Source organism: Callorhinus ursinus, unplaced genomic scaffold, assembly GCF_003265705.2.
Source record: "Callorhinus ursinus isolate GAN/ISIS: 27379988/994484 unplaced genomic scaffold, GSC_fseal_2.0 scaffold21, whole genome shotgun sequence".
NCBI classification, from domain to species: domain Eukaryota; kingdom Metazoa; phylum Chordata; class Mammalia; order Carnivora; family Otariidae; genus Callorhinus; species Callorhinus ursinus.
In genome coordinates, this window is record NW_027397083.1 from 26,083,562 (window position 1) to 26,095,080 (window position 11,519).

Here is an 11,519-nt window from a genome sequence, read left to right on the forward strand (position 1 = left end):
ACTTCTGGTTTCAAAACAAAGAAGGCTATCATCAAATAGAATGTCTGCCATGAAGGCAAGAAGTGAAAATGGCTTGAGGGCCACATGCTGGCCACTTCTGCTCTTCCCTCCTATCTGTCCATCTTCAAAATGAGGAAAAGCAGTTGGAAAAGGGCAACCAGCTTTTACAGAGGGCCTACTGTATGTCTGGCACTGTTCCAGATAATATATACCAGCACTGTTCCAGATAATATATACCAGAACTACATGTTCTGGTATATTATAAATTTAGCTTCTTTGACCCTCATATTGACCTTATAAATAGAAGCGGAAATTAGGGTTCAAAAGTTTATAAAACATGTTCAAGTGTCCACTGGAATACCTTGGGACAAAAACGAGATCTATCATACTCACTTTGGCAGCACATGTGCTAAATGCTAAAATTGGAAAGACACAGAGAAGATTAGCATGGCCCCTGCACAAGGATGACATGCAAATTCATGAAACACTCCATATTTTTGACAAACAAAAAAACAGACTCTTAACTCTAGAGACTAAACTGGTTACCAGAGGAGAGGGAGGCTGGGGGGGATAGGTGAAAGAGGTGAAGGGGATTAAGAGTACACTTGTGGTGAGGAGCATTAAGTAATGTATAGAACAGTTGAATCACTACATTGTACACCTGAAACTAATATAAACCTGTATGCTAATTACAATGGAATTAAAAAAATACAGATCCATCTAATTGCAAATCCAATTCTGTTCATTTTAATAAACTAGAGCTTTAAATGATTTACACAAGGCCAAATGCAACTAGAAACAAAGTTAGATTAGAATTATGATAAACACATTTCCCCAAAAAACACAGGACATAGAGATGGGCACATGACCACAATGCTGAATACTTAAACCTGGGACTTTTATAAGAAATCTAAAGGTTTGCAGTTAACTACAACCAGTTATCGACACATACAGCCAGAGTTCTTTGTGTTGGACTACATTCAATGATCATAGGACATTATTCAGTTCCCTGAGTGAAAACCTGGCTGATTTTTTGGCATTGAGATATTCCTTTCTTTTACTTACCTTGGGGTATTTGTCTTTGTTTTTTTAAATATTTTCCTGTAAATCAGAGCTTACTGTTTCCTCTTTCCCCGTCTTTATTAATCTGAATGGATTAACATGCCCTAGAAACTGGAGTTCTTTATTTAAAATAAGAGACTTATTTATCTGAGACAGAGAGAGCAGGGGGAGGGGCAGAGGGAGAAAGAGAGAATCCTCAGGCCGACTCCCCGCTGAGCATGGAGCCCAACTCAGGGGTCGATCCCAGGATTGGGAGATCATGACCTCAGGCAAAATCAAGTCAGCTGCTTCCCCGACTCAGCCACCCAGGGTCCCCAGGAAACTGGAGTTCTGACAGAGATGGCAGGAGAACCAGCTATTCCAGCGCCCAGCCCAAGGGCTCCCGTGCTAAGGAAACATTTGCCTCAAGCTGAGAACCTTTTGCTAAGGTGCCGCTTGTTAATGAAACTCCCTGTAATCAGGTCAAAATCAGTTTCCAAGCAGTGAATCATGTCACTGTCTTGCTTAAAATGCTCCAGGGCTCCCCATCTCTTTCTAGGGAGAAGTCCCATTCTTATTCTTGGCCACAGCGCCTCCCTTGTCTCACAGGCTGTTGCACCACCAGCCTCATCTCCCACCTCTCTCCCTCTCAGTCAGCCCACTCAGCACCTTCCTGCCTCCTGCTTTGCTGCTCTTAATCCTCTTATCTGGCTCCCAGGTTTTTGTTGTCCCCTGAATTCTATCCCTAGGTTCCACTCGCCTCCTGCCGTGCCCAACACAGCTGTTTGAGTCAGTTTTTAAAATGCAAATATGACCTGTCATTTTCCTGCTCAAATTCCTCTAAGTGGCTTCCTTTTATCCAGGCCAGCGGTTCTGAAGCCGAACTGATACCAGGGTTGTATGGATGTAGCTCTGAGTCTCACCACCCACTCCATCCCCTAGCCAAGATTCCAATTCAGAAGGTCTGGGATGAGGCCAATAATAATAACTTCCAAAATCTTCTGGTCATTCCAATGATGAACCAGGCCTACAGGGTATGCCCATGTCCCTCACCAGCACATAAATGAGCCCTCCGGTTTGATCCCATTCAGATTCACATTTCCTTACAATCTACGCTAAACCTGACCACCCCACCTCCAACCTCCAGGACTGCTAGATTTGGGCTACTCTGACTTGCTGTTCCCGGCACAAAACATGCTCTTGGCTATCTCTGTGCTTTTATACAGAACATCTTATTCTCTCGATGAGGGAAAAGTTAACTCTGTGAAAGTAGACTTCCAAATCCAGCTCAGGCATTCAGTTCTTGATGAATATCTACCATCCCCTCAGACTGAGTCCATCACTCACTCCCTCTGTATCACTTCTGGTTACTGTATTTTGCTTATTTTATATGCAATGCTCTATTTTATAAAATAGACAACATATTTATTTTATGCATTAAATAATAAGCTTCTTCTATTCCAGCCAAACCTGCCAGTGTGCCAGAGTTACAACTCCTTTTTATGTATATAACTTACAAAATGTTTTTATTCCTACAGTATTGTATATGATCCGTACAACAGCTTTCTTTTGAGACGAGGGAAATGACATTCCAGACCTGGCTTGCCCCATATCACACAGAAAAATAATGAGAACTCAGCTTTCTTACTCCAACGATGTACCATATGTGACCTACAATATACTATGATGTATATCTTATGGTGTGCCATATAACATTTCAAGTTAATAGAGGACTCACATAGTAAGTACAATATATAGGATATCAAATTTCTATTAAGCAATATAATAAACTAACCTGTAAAAAGGCTAAATTATATTTTTATCAATAATTTTATCTATTGAAAAGAAAACAAACTGATCTGTTAGAAACTAAAAATGAAAACATATAAACCTCCCAATCCCCAAGCATTGCCACTTTTTCATTTTGATTCTGAAGATGATTAGAATATCCTAATTTCCATTTGGTAAGTAGGTTTTCAGCAGGGTTCCCCTGAGGTCTAGCAAGCTCAGACAGATATAAGGGAAGCTGTATCCAGAAAGTGTTAGACACCAAGGAATTGATCTAAATTCTCTTTTTCACAGCAATTCTTCAGTTTATTCAACAACTCTTAGCAACCTATTAATAAAATGTCATGACTTCCTTTTTTAATACTGACTGGTATTTTTAAAACCAGAAACAAGTGAGACTAGGTATAATTCTTTAGATTATATGATAAAGGTTCCATTTGATAGCACTTCCTTATTTCAAATCTGAAGATTTAGACTTTTACTCTCAGAAGAATATAACTATAGCTACCCTTGGAAGAAGCTACACAGGGCCCAGGCACCTAAGGAACTAATTTTAGGGATTGATAACACTTTGTAAATGGGGAGAAAGAAAACCTACTCTTCCTACTAATGCTTTTTCTATTAAGACATCTACTAGAAGCCATAGACTTCATCATGAAATGACCCTTCATCATGGGCACAGTCATTAACTGAAACACTTACTATCATGTATCAGTTAGAATTCTTTTGTCTCCAACAAGAATAATCCTCTTTCAAAAATTCAAGGAAACAATAAAGAAATATGTCAAGAAATAGTGTGGGGTTCCAGAATGATGTTATCAGTGGATCAACAGGATCATTAAAGATCCGTATTCTTGAGTCACCTGGGTGGCACAGTTGGTTAGGTGTCTGACTCTTGGTTTTGGCTCAGGTCATGATCTCAGGATCATAAGATCAAGCCCCGCATTGGGCTCCACGCTCAGCGTGGAGTCTGCTTAGGACTCTCCCTCTGCCCCTCCCCTCCACATGCACGCTCTCTCACTCTCTCTCTCTAAAATAATAAAAAAATAAATTCTTTTTTTTTTTTAAAGATCCAAATTCTTTCTACATTTTTAGTGTTCCTTCTTTGGGAGGTTTTTTTTTCCCTCAGCCTGTATAGTAAGATGAAGTAGTACTTATTGAAACATATTCAGAGAGAACAACATCCAGACAAAAGAGTAGGATAGTCTCTGTCTGTGGCCTTGTCTTGGGAGTGGGGAGACCTCCCTCAGACTAACTCCCACCTCAGTGACTTTCCTTCGTGCTTCATTGGTCATAAATGTATCACACGGACATCCTTCTCCATAGGCCAATTACTACCAAGGGTGAAGGGATGTAGAAAGGGAGGTAATCACAATGCTGTATTTTACTGTTTCTCTCTGAACCACAGAGCACAATTCTGTACCAGCAAGTTGGAACAGACTAAAGAAGGACAAAGCCTAGCCTAAAACTGAGGGTAGGTAAATAGCGTCTCTAAGTGTATGGCCATCAAAAATCATCTTAGACCCAAAATAATATTGTGGTATCTTCCAAAGGTAGGCAGAGTCAAAGTGAGCAAAATGCATCTACCCGGTCCACGGGCACTCGCTTCCTGAAGAATGTCCCTTTGTTAGCAGCAGCATTTAAAGCCATTTTAATATACCAGAATGTGAGAAGCTGTTAATCCTTTACTTTCTTTAGGGTGAGAGATTCATCCCCTTTCACATCATTAAATCTATGGGGAATGAGAAGCAGTATTAAACGTTCCTTTTCTTTGATCTTAACTCTGTGCTTTTTGTGTAAAGTCCTACTCATTTAGGCAAAATAAAGTATCCTTAATTCAACTGTAGAACAAGAAGGTCTTTAGTCAGACTAATACAGACATTAGCTCCTCTTGATACCAATAGGCAAAGCAATTTAATAATTTGTCTGCTGACCCCACCCGTCACAAATACACAATGGGAAAAAGAACTGAAACCACCCATACTTTATTCAAGCATGGGTTGAATTGGAAACCAAGAGACTAAAAATGATGGTGACTAGTGGGTACAGATGTGGAGGAATATAATCAGGAAAAATAATGTCCAAGTTAGGAGGGCTGACACTTCAGATAACAAACTAACTCTATGCTCCATAATGCTGGCCACATAAATAAAGAAAATATTTTCATGAGCCATCTGGATGCCCACATCACATCACTAAATCATGTCAAACTAATTCATCTTATGACAACTTTAACTCCTTAACAGATTATTTAGATCTAGCCTGGAATTATCATATCTAGCCTGAATTCGGCTGTTTCAGGTTCTTAAAGTTGCACTACTTTGAGTGAACATTTCCATTTTTTCTTTTCCTAAGTTTAAATGCATTGAATGATATACAGTAGTGATTGTTAGTTTAGGATATTTTTATTCCTGACAAAAATTTAAGAGAAATTTATGTAAGAGGATTTAAGTTGAGAATATCCAGCAATTGAGACCATCTATTCTGGAATGATAGAAAGTGATGGCTAGTGTAAATGTGATAGAAATGCACAAAATGCCACAATGTAGAATGTAATAATTAGGGGCACCTGGGTGGCTCAGTCGGTTAAGTGTCTGACTCTTGATTTTGGCTCAGGTCATGATCTCAGGGTTGTGGAATCGAGCCCAACATTGGGCTCTGCACTCAGTGGGGAGTCTGCTTGAGATTCTCTCTTTCCTCTCTCTCTCTCTCCATCTGTCCCTCCCCCCCACTGTCTCTCTCAAATAAATACATCTTAAACAAAAGAATGTAATAATTACTATTACTATTATTAATATTTGACTATCAAATCTGTCATCAGCACTAGGCAGTAACAACTTTCTTCTTACTACTTTCCAGAATCTTCTCATATCCTTTAATTAATAAGCTCTCATTTCCAACTTATTAAGTATCTAGTACAGTAGAAAAAGGTAGTAAAGAAGAAATCCACCCTTGAATTGTTCAGTTTTGTCAAGATGAATACATTTTTTACAGTTCCCGAATTACATAGGAATAAAAGCCAAATAACATGGTGAAACCTCATACACAGAGGAGACACTGGTTATTTCTGTCTTTGTTTCCGGGATTCCAATGGATTTCCTTAAGGAAATCAAGTTTTCTTTATTATAACAAAGCCTCACTTCAGACCCTGGGGTTTTGGTGGAAGTGGTTTTACAGTTTTATTATCTGAAAAGAGTAACGCTGACTATATAATTCCTTCAAAGAGCTTCTTTTTTCAAGGAGGCAATATGAACAAAATGGGACTTGTCTTCCAGAGTGAAAGTACCAAGGACTACATAATGAAGAGCAAAAAGGAATATGGTGGAGGATTACAGTGTGTCCTGCTTCAGGAGACTAAATCTCAGTGTCAGCTTCTAAGAATATGAGATGGATAGTAGAGAGAGGAGGTAATCAGAAACAGCTTGTTGAATGAGGTAAGTTTTTACTGCTACAGTACACACGTTCGTTTGAAGAATACTATCCTTTGATTGTACGAAGCTACCTGAATTTCCACCTATATATCTAATAGTCATTTCAAATTGAGCACATCCAAAATTAAACTCTTAATTTACTCTGCCATGAAAGTACCTTCTCCCCTAAATTTCATTTGAATAAATGGCACTGTTGTTACAGCTCAAAACCCAGGAGTTGCTTTGCTTTATCTATTTTCCTCATTCCTAACTTCCAAACTATCAAAAATTCTTGTAGTTATTATCATAAAATATGTTCTGAATCTAACCACTACTTAGCACTTCTACTGCTAACACTCTAATCAAATCCATTATCTTCTCTCATTTGGATTATTATGTTTTTTTAATCTCTTGCCTATTCCTACTCTTGCCTCCTAGAGTTAATTCTCTAAATGACACTTACGGTGATGGGTATTAAAGAGGGCACGTACTGAATGGAGCACTGGGTGTTATATGCAAACAACGAATCACGGAACACTACATCAAAAACTAATGATGTAATGTATGGTGATTAACATAATAAAAAAAAAGATTAAAATTAAAAAAAAAAAAAAACCTCCTGAGACAGGCAAACACCAGCTGGGCTTGTGGGTTCCAACACCAAAATTTATGTGATGTTTAGCATTACTTAAGTATTATACTGGCATCATCCTGGATACAATCTGTAGTTAAGAAACATGTTAATAAATATTAGATGGAAGTTTACAAAAAAAATGTATGCACAATCCAATCATTCCTCTGATCAGAACCATAATATGGCAGGATGATTAGAAAACTATCCAAAGTTCTTAAAGAGTCCAAGTCTTTTTCTCACCTCTGTAAAATTATCCATTACTACTCTCCCCCCATTGACTCTGTTTCAGCTATATCAGCTTTCTCGGTATTCCCTGAATGCAGAACCTTATTCCTAGCCCAGAGTCTTCCCTCTGTCTGGAAGATTCTTTTCTTCCTTTAATGTATTCAAGTCTCTACTTTCTCTTAATAAGTATCTTCATCTTAGGCACTCATTTAATGTAGCAATAATCAATAATGTGAAACACTTCCATTTCTGGCCAATATGGAATAATAGAGACTAGATTCACCCTCCTCCGTGAAACAACCTAAAATACGCAAAAAAAAAAAAAAAAAAAGACGTTCTATACCTCACACCATACGCAAAAGTTAGCAAAGAACAAATCACAAACCTAAAATTAATACTTCTAGAAGAAAAGATCGAACATTTTGTGATATTGGGTGAGGCAAAATTGTCTTTGTTTTGACATCAAAAGCATTACATATAAAATATACTAAATAACAAATTGATAACCTTGACTCCAAAAATTAATAACTTCTGATTTCAGAATCAGTCTTAAGAAAATGAAAATGTAAGCCACATTTTAGGAGAAAATATTTACATATCATATATATATAATAAAAAAAAACCCTTGTATCCAGAACATACAAAGAATTCTCAAAACTCAATAATATAAAGACCCATTAAAAATAGGTAAGATTAAGTGTCAAGAGACACTTCATCAAAGAAGATATGTGGATGGGCACATAAAAAGATGGTAAACGTCATTACTCATTAGGGAAATACAAGTTAAAACCACAATGAGACATAGCTGTATATTTGTAAAATGGTTAAAATTAAAACTGGCCATACCAAGCACAGCCCAGGTTACAGGGCATGTCGGGTTATTCTGAGATAGCCTACTGTATCTTTAATTTCACATTCCAATATTTCATTCCTAGAATATGGAAATACAATTGATTTTTGTATATTGATTTTTGTATCTTAGGCTTTGTTAAATTTGCTTATTATTTCTAGGAAGTTTTTTGTAGATTCCTTAAGATTATCTATATCCACTTGCTATTTTGGAAAGGATTTTGAGGCTTTATCTAGGCTTGTCTGTAAAGAGTGGTACACTTAATTAGTGATATCTGTCAAGGAAACAGAAGGGAGAGTGGTAGCAGCCATGCACCTATTTTTAGTACCAATTTACCCCCATCCCCCCTTTATATAAAGAAGAAAAGTAAGCCTCAGAAAAGTGAAGTGATGTGCCCAAGTGTGGTAGGGTAAAACAAAAGCCATGCATCCCACTCCACTTAAGCACATTATTTACTATGCTTCCCACTATCTTCTCAACAAAGCCCAGCTGAAATCTAATTTCCTTCAGAAATCACTCAGTTCTAGTCTTCCCAAATAGAATTACTTTATTTTTCCTTATGGATAAATGGCCCTTAGATCATATCTATATCATGACATATATTTTAGTATCTTTTTCCAATTACTACCAGACAATCCTTTTAGATGGAAAGTGAATTTACAAACTACATTGTCAATGACTCCTAAACCTGAAATTTTATCACAGAGATATCTAAGTGGTTTAAAAAAAAACAGAGATTAAAAAGGTATTAATCACATGCTACCTTATAATACATTCATTTTCATGTTTTATCTCCGTGTTCATTATAATCTCCACTCCTTTGCACTAATTGAAATACTTTAATATATTAAGAGTTCACTGAATACGAAAGTATTCTTAAATCTTCAAATTGTAAATTCTTAAGGAACCAAAGGACCAAACCGCTGTCAGAAAACCCACACTGAGCTAGTAAGGCACATACTTTTAGGTAGGTAACTTTCTAATAACAATGACATTAAACATGAGGTTGTGCAGGCAGACATCCATTCTCTCTAGTCACAAGTCTTTCTGCTTTGCATTTTCTTTGTAAGTGTATATAGTGGGCTAGAATTTTCACAACTTAGTGGAGATTATGTAATAATAATAATTAGTATGACTATGTAAATGATAAATTATTTTAAATAAAATATTAAATAAAACAAATAATTGTTATATTAACAAAACAATAATAACTTATTTGAAGTTTATTTAAAGTTGAATTTAAAGTAAGGGAATCATACATATTATATGTAGGACCAGTAAAACTGTTTATATCATTGTCCTACATGATCAATTGATCATGATTTGTAGGGGAGTACAGCTTAATATAAACCAAAACAGATGTAACTGGACATTTGTAACCAGCATTGACTTGGCACTGAAAATACAAAGGACTGAACAAAAAGAGACCCTGGTTTATTGTGTGAATAAAAAGAAGTTCCAAAAGTGACTAAGGACTACATTTTGTTCTGCAAGACCACATACGCATGAGAAAATAGAATACTCATTCAGACAAATGACAAAAATATACTCCCAGGACATTCCTGAATACATGTGGTAGTGAACTAGTCTTTGTTGCAGGCTATCTGTGCATTAATTCTCACCAAAGCCAGGCACTGACTTTTGTTATTGTCTTCACAACATCCTCAGAGAAAATCTAGCTGAAGAATGCTGGTGAAAGGAGTTAGAAGGTGTGTAGATCATGACTTTATCAGGATTAGCCAGTCTTCCCTCCCTGCTAAACTCTGCTTGTGCAGTCCTCCCACGTAAAACACATGACAATCAATTTCTTCACAGCTTTGGTAGAAGGAAGATGGGCTTTCCTAATAATGAATCTGGGGTCAATTTCTGGTACCCTGATACTTAAAATCTATGACTCAGCCAAATTACTTAACCTCTCTGCTTTCCTTATTTGCAGAGGGGTGGATAAAAATATATGTTTTTGCATGTGTGGTGAGATTTATAAATAATACAGTCAAAAATCCTTAAAATTGATGATTATAAATAATAATAGTAGTGTATGTTTTCACGTATATGGGAACTAATGGAATGTTTTTAAAATTTACCTGGAGAATCAATATTTCATTTTATTGCTATTTTGCTCTCCTTCCTGAGTTCTCAAATGCTATAGCATTTGCTTTTATTGGCCTTTGAATAGATGTGCGATATATGGTGTTGACCTATTGCAATGTTTGCGAGTTTTCAATTACAAAGTAAATTTACTCCTTTATAATGCAGGTGCCAATGTACAAGGTCAATGACCACATTACAAACTTGCCACATGAGAGCTATTGAACTATAATATCCTTCACTAAGTACAGTGGGAAATGATTTGACCTTTCCTTGAATAGTAGTTACTGGATCAAATTATTTTTCAGCTTGAAAACAATTGCAGATCTGAGATGCCCATTTAAGCTACTGCCTTCTGAATTCACATCAATGCTTCATGTTCCCACTGCCGTTGTTGGTAATTGGAAGGAGCAGTCCGTGAAATGTGCAAAAGCATTGTGTGGTAATGGGATGACAGAAGGTTTTGGATTTACATTATCTGAATTTAAATCTTGGCTTCTCTTCTGCCTTACAGATAGTTTCTGTCAAATTACTTCCCTATACACGGTATGTTAACTATACTGGAATTAAAATAAAAAAATAAAATAAAATAATACAAAATTAGTTCCCTATGTCTTAGTACTGATGTGAACTTTAAACGAAATAATATATCTTTAAAATACTGTTGTCCAGCCTTAGCTCCAACATGTAAAGAGCTTGGAAGTCATCACTCCAAGTCTTTACAACAAGAAAATGTTGGATAAACTGAAAATCAGTGACTTTTCTTGTTCCTGTCAGAGAACTGAGGTTGCTAAACAAGTTTCATTCGTAAATCTGGAGAGCTAGGCACAGCCAGAGAGAAACAGCTGAGATCTTACCCAAAACAGAAATGTGAATTTTGATGAATTGAAGACTAGTCTGTGAGTGAGAATTTCCTGGTGGCTGCAGCCTTAGGGAAGCCCCTACACTTTCACAGCCTTTACCTCCATGAACTCCATTAGGTTCCCATGGTGATGATCTGAGAAAGTGAGAGAGATCCCCAAGTGGCTCTATCAGAGGGAAAAGAAGAGTAATCATCGTGAAATACATCCAGAGCTTTTTCAGAATAAAGACCTAGTCTCTAGCAGAAAGGACTTTGCTAGAGCCTTATCTTAACTGGGGGAAGGTAATTCCTCTCACTCCAGTCCCCTCCAGCCTTCCTGTTTTATCTGAGAGAGGGAAAAATACATTTTCAACAAGGGTCAGGCTTCACAGAAATAGACTGGCAATACTGCAGCCAGGGAAGGGAGTAGGAAGCAGAAGGAAAAAAGCCGTATTGCTGAAGGAACATCTGTGAAGGTCACAGTACCAAAATACAAGCCCACTGACAGACAGACTTAATTGCAAGACTGTAGAAAGTTCCTTCTACACCATACTTTAGCACCATGCCAAGAAGTCTCCAGTAAAGTAACAGTGGGCTTCAACCGAAAAGATGTATGGCATGGAATGCCTCTGAGAAGGAATA

The 11,519-nt window shown here is 37.1% G+C and overlaps 1 pseudogene; it reads left to right on the forward strand.

Annotated features, from left to right (window-relative positions):
- The first annotated feature begins 399 nt into the window (after positions 1–399).
- On the forward strand, positions 400–499 carry LOC112829834 (U6 spliceosomal RNA; annotated as a pseudogene).
- The last annotated feature ends 11,020 nt before the right edge of the window (positions 500–11,519 follow it).